The sequence below is a fragment of the Furipterus horrens genome, unplaced genomic scaffold (assembly GCF_987537825.1).
Source record: "Furipterus horrens unplaced genomic scaffold, mFurHor1.1.pri manual_scaffold_3, whole genome shotgun sequence".
In the NCBI taxonomy this organism is placed as follows: domain Eukaryota; kingdom Metazoa; phylum Chordata; class Mammalia; order Chiroptera; family Furipteridae; genus Furipterus; species Furipterus horrens.
The window spans coordinates 10,023,873-10,032,004 of NW_028327173.1; positions in this window are offsets into that span (position 1 = coordinate 10,023,873).

Genomic DNA, 8,132 nt, shown 5'->3' on the forward strand with positions numbered 1-8,132 from the left:
CCACATACGGCGTGAGTCTGATTTTGGCTCTTCTTTAGAATTAGAACACAATAGTAAGAACAGAGGAGTTTCTCAAAGCTGAAGCATTTGGTTGCCTGGCCTCTGAAGAATCTGGGGGTGATAATCCCAGATTTTGGTAAGACTGTAAGGTTGCTTTGTGATGGGTTAGGGCTGACACAGATGCATAAATGCAAGCCCAGGGGTCAAATGCCAGGCAGCCAGGACCAGGTGAGCGTGGCAGGACAAGGGGCTGGGCTGTGGTCGGAAGGTTGCGTTGTGAGTGTGGCAATGGAGGAAGCCAGCATGTGTGGAGCATGGGGCGGCCTGCTACGTGCCCTCAGCAACATTTCCTTCCTGCCTGTGGGGAGGCCTTGGGTACCCCATAAAAGGCCAGGTGGGCTTGCTACGGAGCCCCGGGAAATCACTCCCTCTGCTCATCACCCTGCCAACCCTCCCACTGTCTCCAGACTGCAAAACAGAAGCACACCCAGGCTGGCCCCAGGACTGGGTTGCTGCCGGGTAGTTAGAAAAGATGCTATTGTCATCTCCAAATGCCCCCTCCTCCCCACCGCCTGCTTAGAGTCTCTGCAGCGGACTCCCAATGCCCACCCCCTCCCTGGCCAGATTTAATCAGAATAAGGCCACCTCCAGGGGAAGTTGAAACAAATGAGGATGTTGAGAAAATCCAGTTTTTGAAAGGGTTTGGTTAGCCAAGGCCACCCAATAAATTTCATAATAAAGAAAAGAAAAGAAAAAGGGTTTGGGGGGGGGGGGAGTGTGACTTTCTAGAAAGCAAGTGTGCTTAAAACTGGGAGAACTGGGTTGAGCTTCCAAGCTGGTTCCTCCCACCCCCACCCCCAGCTGCCTTCAGACTGGCCACAGGGCTCTGGGAGGACCTAGCAAAAAGCCCGGGACACCTTTAGTTTCTCCTGTTTGCCTCCTGTGCTCTATGTTGGTGTGGGTGAGAGAACTGGGCAGCCCCAGGAACCTGAGTCCAGCACAGAGAGGAAGCAAAATAAATCCTCGTTTGGGCCACTGAACGTTCCTTCACCCGTCCACACAGCGGGTTTAGTCAGCGTATTTGTTCCTTCCTGCTGCTGTAACAATGACCACAAACTCGGTGGCTCAAAACAATGCAGATTTATTATCGTACAGTTTTGGAGATCAGAAGTCTGAAATGGGTCGTCCAGGTATCAGAAGGGCTGGGTTCCTTCTTGGAGTCTCCAGAGGAGAATCCCTTTCCTTACCTTTTCCAGCTCCAAGAGGCTGCCTGCTTTCCTTGGCCCATGGCCCCTCCCTCCCTCTTCAAAGCCAGCAGTGTGGCATCTTAAGAATGGCTCAGACTCTTCTTCCTCCTCTTCCACTTATGAGGACCCTTGATTACACTGGGCCCACCTGGACAAGCCAGGACACTCCACTGTCTCGGGTCAGCTGATTCATAACCTCAGCTCCATCTGCAACCTTGACCCCCTGGGCCATGCAAGGTCACATATTCGCAGGTTCTGGGGATTGGGATGTGGACATCTTTGAAGGGCCATTATTCTGCCAGCCACAGCCAGCTAGGCCCTGACTGGGCTCTCTGGCCTCCGTGACCTTGGCCACACATGCCCCGTCTGCAATGCAGCCTGGCCACCTGACCAGTGTCATGTAGTCAAGAGGAGAAAGATACCATCCATGGCCCTCCCTCCAGGGCTGGTGCTCAGTGCTGGACCCTCAGCAATGCTGGACTAAGACCTGGGACCCTGTGGGCACAGGCTGGTGATTCCTAAAAGCACTGGGGGCTGCTCCATCAAGGAGAATAAGGGTCCCCTCTCCAGGTCGCTGGCTTCCCAGATGACTGCCCATGCTGTGCTGCCTGATTCTTGGCCCTGAAAATGCCCAGAGAGACCAGGATGGGGCCTGATTCTTGCAGGGGAGCTCCCTCTCCCCCAAAACACATGAGTTCTCCCCACACTGAGATCAGCCTTGACTCTGGGAAGGTCAGGATGAGGATCCTAAGAGAGCCTGAAGGCAACGGGGCTAGGCCACTTACACCCCAGCAGAAGCTTGTTTAACACCCTCTGTTTAATCCTCAACTTGTTCATTCAAAAAACATTCAATGAGTATGTACTGGCTGCCAGGCAAAATCTCTAACCTCAGGGGTCTACAGCTAGGGAGGTAGCCAGGAAAGAAGCATAAATAACTGAAAATGGGGAAAGTGGAGAAAGTGAGGAGCAGGGAACAAAGGGGTGGGGGCCTGCTTTAGCAGGATGATAACCTTCACCTCTCAGAGAGGTGACACTTGAGCTGAGACTGTAGGATGACACCGAGCTGTGGGCAAGCAGGGGAACCAGACCGCCGGCACTGGGAACTACCGTGCAGAGGCCAGGAGGTGGGCAGGTGCCTGTAGCTTGGGCAGAATGAAAAGAAGACCCGGGGTGGACAGGATGGGCTAGACGGCGTCCAGGCACTCTGCCCGTACATCACAGTCTCAGAGTCGGACGCTACGACGCGGAACTGGTCCTTAGCTGTGCACTTGACTTCTCTGAGCCTCAGCTTTCTCCTCTGCAAAATGGACATAGTCATTGTGCCTGCCTCACAGAGCTGGCACAGGGTTTAAGTGACGTGATTAGTAGCTCAGTGACGGGTATATAGTCGTCGTCGGCAGCCGTCCGTCTCGAGAGACGATGGTGTAGCTTCTTAAGAGTCTATCTGCACTGCTGAGAATGGCTGTGCAGTCCGACTCGGGAGTGACACGGTATCTGTCTCCTCCCGTGTTAAATGGACATCTTGCGATGACGCTGGAGTGTCCTCTCCAGTGAAGCTGAAGCTACAGAGCCTGGGCAGGGTGATATGGAGGGTCTGCTGTTGCCCATGCAGCTGACCCCCCCTCTCTTCGCAGCTGAAGGGTCCAAGGGAAAGACGGAGTCAATACAGCTTGGCTTCAGGTGCGCCGCGGGAGTTGCCGGTGTTGACTACAACGTCAAACCGCCTTAGGGACTCCGGCTCCGGATTTTCTGTCGGGGTTTACTCCCTTAGCCTTTCCCCTGAAGAGGTATGCCGCAAGGCAGCGGAGGTTTTTTGGAGTCAGAGTTTTCCTTCTCTGATGTGCCCTGACTGGAAGATCGAACCAGCGACACTTAGCTCGCAGGCCGACGCTCAATCCACTGAGCCAAACCAGCCAGGGGCACGGGTATATAGTAAGTGCTCAATAATTGATGACTATTGTTATGTAACATCCCCCAGACCCTCCTTTAGCCACTGCTCTTTAGATAAATTCCTAATTTCTCATTTTAATACGCAACAAGGACCCTTTGAGGCCTGGAGGTCAGATTTGGGAGGAAGGGAAGGGACGCCTGTCCTGGCAACTCTCAGGTTATACCCTGCTGGTCTCAGTTTCAGGGGGTGGGTCCCGGGGAGGCTCAGGCCCAGGCAGGAAGCAAAGGCCTCTCTTTTGTGGGGGGATTTACAGCTCTGGGTGGCACTTGGCCTGCCTGACTCACACTTTATTCAGAATTAGGAAAAAACAACTGCAGGGCCTTGGCAGGAGGTTGCCCAACTCTGTGGTCTCCTGAACCTTGGCCGGCAGCCTCAGAGGGTGGGAGTGACAAGCTGGGCCACCACGGGCTCCAGGGAGGACGGCAGGAAAGGAACTGTGGATGACTGCAGAGTCAGTGAAAACTGTCATTTCCTACAAGGTCAATGTCATCCCACATCTCCTGCAGTGGAATGATGGTGAGTGTGAGCCGTGTGCCAGGCATGGGCTGGGCATGTGCTGGACACTTGACACACCTCATGTCATTTGCTCTTCGCAAGAGCCTAGCAAGTAGTTACTATTATTACTACCCTGACTTTATAGATGAGGAGGCCAAGGCAAAGAGAAATGAACTGCCTGGGTCACAGAGTTGTTAAGTGGGGAGACAGGTTTGAGCTTAGACAGGTGATCTCCATAGCCTGGGTTCTTAACCAGCCTATGTTCTCTAATGGTTCTCAAGCCGCCTGTGTATTAGAATCACCTGAAGGCTTTTAAAAACTAGCAGGGTGAGGACCCCACCCTCGGAGATTCTGTTTGGATACAGCTGCCCGGTGATTCTGACATGCAGCTGGGGTACAGCATCAGCGACCCGCACTGCTTTGTCATCCTAGGACCTCTGCTCCTCCGCCTCCACCGTAACCCTCCCCTCCACCCAGAATGAGCAATCGTGAGAATTCAGTGGCCAGGTGGGTGCAAGGGGTTCTGGGAAATGTGGTCCTCTGCTGGGGTCAAGTCCCCATTATAGACAAAGGAATTCTTTGCTGACAGCTAGCCACCTCAAACCCAGAGGAGCAATAAAGAAGGCTATAAAAAAAACAAAAAAACCTCTTTCATGGAGGAGACATCCCAGGTCCCAGCCTTTAGTTATCAGCTCAAGTTGTGTTTCTATTCATCTCATGTCGTCTCACCCTCGGGGATTTAGAGGCTGCCTTCTTCTTGTAGCTGTGGTCACACAGCCAGGCCCAGACACTGCAGGTTCCTCTCTGTCTGCCCCTCACCCCACTCCCAGGCCCACTCAGGCTGGGGTCTGGGGCTCCCTTGCAGGCTGAGAGCCACAGTAAGTAGAGTTGCCTGGAAACAGATTAGTGAGTCAAGAGGCTCTTTAGTGGGAGCAGACAAGGCCCTCCCTCCTTAAGGACCTGGTGGCAGACAAAGGCGCATGGGCAAGTGTCTCTGTCTTTCCCTTTCCCCTTCCCCATTTGTGGCAATGAAGCGACTAAATGATGTGCCCCCGCAGAAGTAGGGTGACGTTCTCTGCCAACCTGGCCTGCCTATTGCTCATGCATAAGAGCTCTGCAGGTGGCAAGGAACTGGGAGCCAACCCTCAGCACACTTGCGTTTAATTCATTAGCTGATTACTGGGCACGTCCTAGGTAGCCAGGCCATCAGCGGCGATGGCTGGGGCACAGGTCAGAGCACGGGTTCGGGGGCCGGGCTGCCCGGGTGTGCTTCCTGGCTTGGCCGCTTGGCCGCTGTGTGACTTTGGGCAGGTTACTTAGCCTTACTGAACGTTATGTAACTCTCCTCACTGGTAAAATGAGGATACTGATAATACCTGTCCCAGGGTGGCGTCGGGAGCTGTATAGGAGAGTGTCAGGTAGGTGCTTGGCGCGGTGCCTGGCACTCGCAAACTGCAGCTATGTGCCGTGGGAGGACATAATTTGAACTAAATCACGCCCAGAAGCTCAAAGGCAGGTGTGCTTGGCTCAGAAGCCTCAATTTTCTGTGCCGATACCCAAGGAGCCTCTTACATGTTTTTCCCTGATAATAAACATTTTAAAGTTAAAGTTTCTTACAAACTCTTTATGAACATGTAAGAAGTCTGGCTCCAGCAAAGCCTTGATTAACACAGCAGGTTCGAGCACTTCCCGCCCGCTGGCAGGAGTTCTGTGGCGTCTCCCGTTTGTCCATCATGATGTGCTCCAACAAGCAGCGGGCAACTTTTCACCAGGCCCAGGGGCGGGGAGGGGCTGGGCTCCCTATTCCCCAAAGTGCATCACCCCAGTTCTGGGCACCGGCCCTTGATCTCCTGGTTCCCGCATTTTCTTGTGATGGGGGCATGGATTAGAGACAGTTGCTGGTAGGATGCCCGTGGGCAGGAGTCACCCCTGGAATTCCTAGAAAGGGACGCACACTCGGGATACCCACTGCGAGCGTTGTCACTGTGGTCGCTCAGCAGGTGTGTCTGCCATGAGCGAGCCGATGAAAAGAAACCACCGCTAAGCCTCTCTCTGAAGCAATTCCGTCTTTGAAGGGTTGAAGGCCAACATTAAAGTTAGCTCCATAGTTTGTTCTTTGAACCCTTCTTGAGTCTTTAAGTAAGTCTCAGCATCCTGAGAAACTGCACCTCGGTATTAATTATGTTAATCTGAAACATCTCACTCCCAGAAAATATAGCCACCCCAGGCAGTTCCCAGGGCTCCGGCAAGCAGGGACCTGAGAAAGGCTGGGCAGAGCATCATTCAGAAATGAGTTTTTATGTGAGCAACACTGCCCAAGAAGGCCCTTGACAACTCAGTCATTATGTTTACTTATTTTTGTATTCCCTTGATGCAATCCTCAAGGGATTTGAGGCCGCTTATAATAAAGACATGGTCAGCAAGATGATGATTTAAAAATAGAGGGAAGTAAATACACCAAAGCAGGAAAAATCTGGGAAATATAGGCAGGCAGAAAGGACAAACAGACTCGTATATATATATGACCCATGAGAATCAAACTAGTGAACGTGGTTAAGGGCAGAGTTGGGATCTGAGCTTCCCAGCAGCCCATGCAAAAAAGGGAACCATAATTAGCCACCTAACTCTCATTCTCGGAAGGAAGGCAGCATGCCAGACAATTCCCGCCACACATGAGCCTCTGTCAAAGGTCATGGAGTAGGCAGCATCCTCAAATCCCTCGCCGCAGCAGCTTAGATGAGAGACTTCCTGGGGCTGAGCCTCTGTTTGCTTCTCCAGAAAGTGTGAGTGATCTTACCTTCCTGGACTCTTTGAGAACTAGACGGGTGCCCGGCAGGTAGTAAGCACCCAACTAAAGTTCATGTCTCACTTTCTATCCTCCCCCAGCTCCACAGCATTTGTGCCCTTTCCATGGCCTCCAAGACAGCTTTGCAATCCTCACACCTATGTTAGACGGGCACTGTTATTCCAACTATGCGTCCGGCTCAATGGTAGAGTCTGGGGACACAGCAGTGACTGAGCAGATGTGGACCCTGGCTTTAGGAAGCTCACAGACTGGTAGAAACACAAAGCTGGCAAAGACAAGGCAACATCATGGTAAGTACAATCAGAGGGGCGTAATTATAACCATAATAGCTTCCAATCTTTTGCTCTTTACTCTGTTAGGTACTGTACTTGCCAACAACAGCGTGAGAAAGCAAACCTGCAGACACAGCTATGAACCCATAAATAAAAACATTCCCAGCAAACCTCTTGCTTAGCAAAGTAAGTTGAAAAAGGATACAATATCAGATAATACACTATCAAGTCAAATTAAATAGATCCCAGGAATGCAAATTTTACCTGAGAAAATCAGTTCAATAAATTAATTGATCAAAAAAAAATATATAAAGCCCTGGCTGCTGTGGTTCAGTGGATTGAGTGTTGGCCTGTGAGCCAAGTGTCGCTGGTTCGATTCCCAGTCAGGGCACATGACTAGGTTGCACGTCAGGTCCCCAGTTGGGGGCACAAGTGAGAGGCAACCACACCGTGATGTTTCTCTCCCCTCTCTTTCTCCTTTCCCCTCTCCCTAAAAATAAATAAGTAAGTAAGTAAGTAAGTAATTTAGAAAAAAAAGAAAAATGTACACAACCACCTCAATAAATCAGAGAAAAAAATGTGGTTGATAAAATTTCCATTTATGACTTTAAAATAAAACTGAAGCTAAGTAAGACTAGAAAGCACCTTCTTTAGCCTGACAGAGTGTATTTACAACAGTGGGTTTCAAAGGGCGGTCTCCAGACGGCAGCATCCACATTGCCAGGGAAGTTATCTGAAATGAAGCCCCTCAGGCCTCACCCAGACCTACTGAACCAGAAACTGGGTGTGGGGGAGCAGAAGGGGGCAGCAGCCTCCCATGTTTGCATAATCCTCCAAGGAACTCCTGGGCTGTTAGAGTCTGAGAACCACCGACCCACGGGAAACCCACGTCCCAAAGCACACTTAACGACTGAATGTTGAAACTGTCCTCCCAGGATCAGAACAAGACTCGGGTGCCCACTGCTGTCACGTCTATTGAGCAGAAGGTTCATGCAGTGCAGTGAGGCAAGAAAAAGACATGAAAGTTGCAAGGATTGGAAAGGCAAGGTTATATATGCAGGAAATCCAGAACAATCTCTAATCTATAAAAATAAATAAGATGGTTTAACAAGGTTATTGCTATAAAACCAACATACAAAAATCCATTGCACATCTATATGCCAACAGCAAATAGAAAACGAAAAAACTTAAATATACTGTTTATCATAGCAATAAAAAAAGGAAATAAATACAAAGAGCAAACCTAACAAAAGAGGTACAAAACCTTTATGGAGTATACTATACGACAGAGCCAACAACTTTCGAGAAACTCTAAATTAATAGAGAGAGAGAGAGAGAGAGAGACCATGTTTATAGATTGA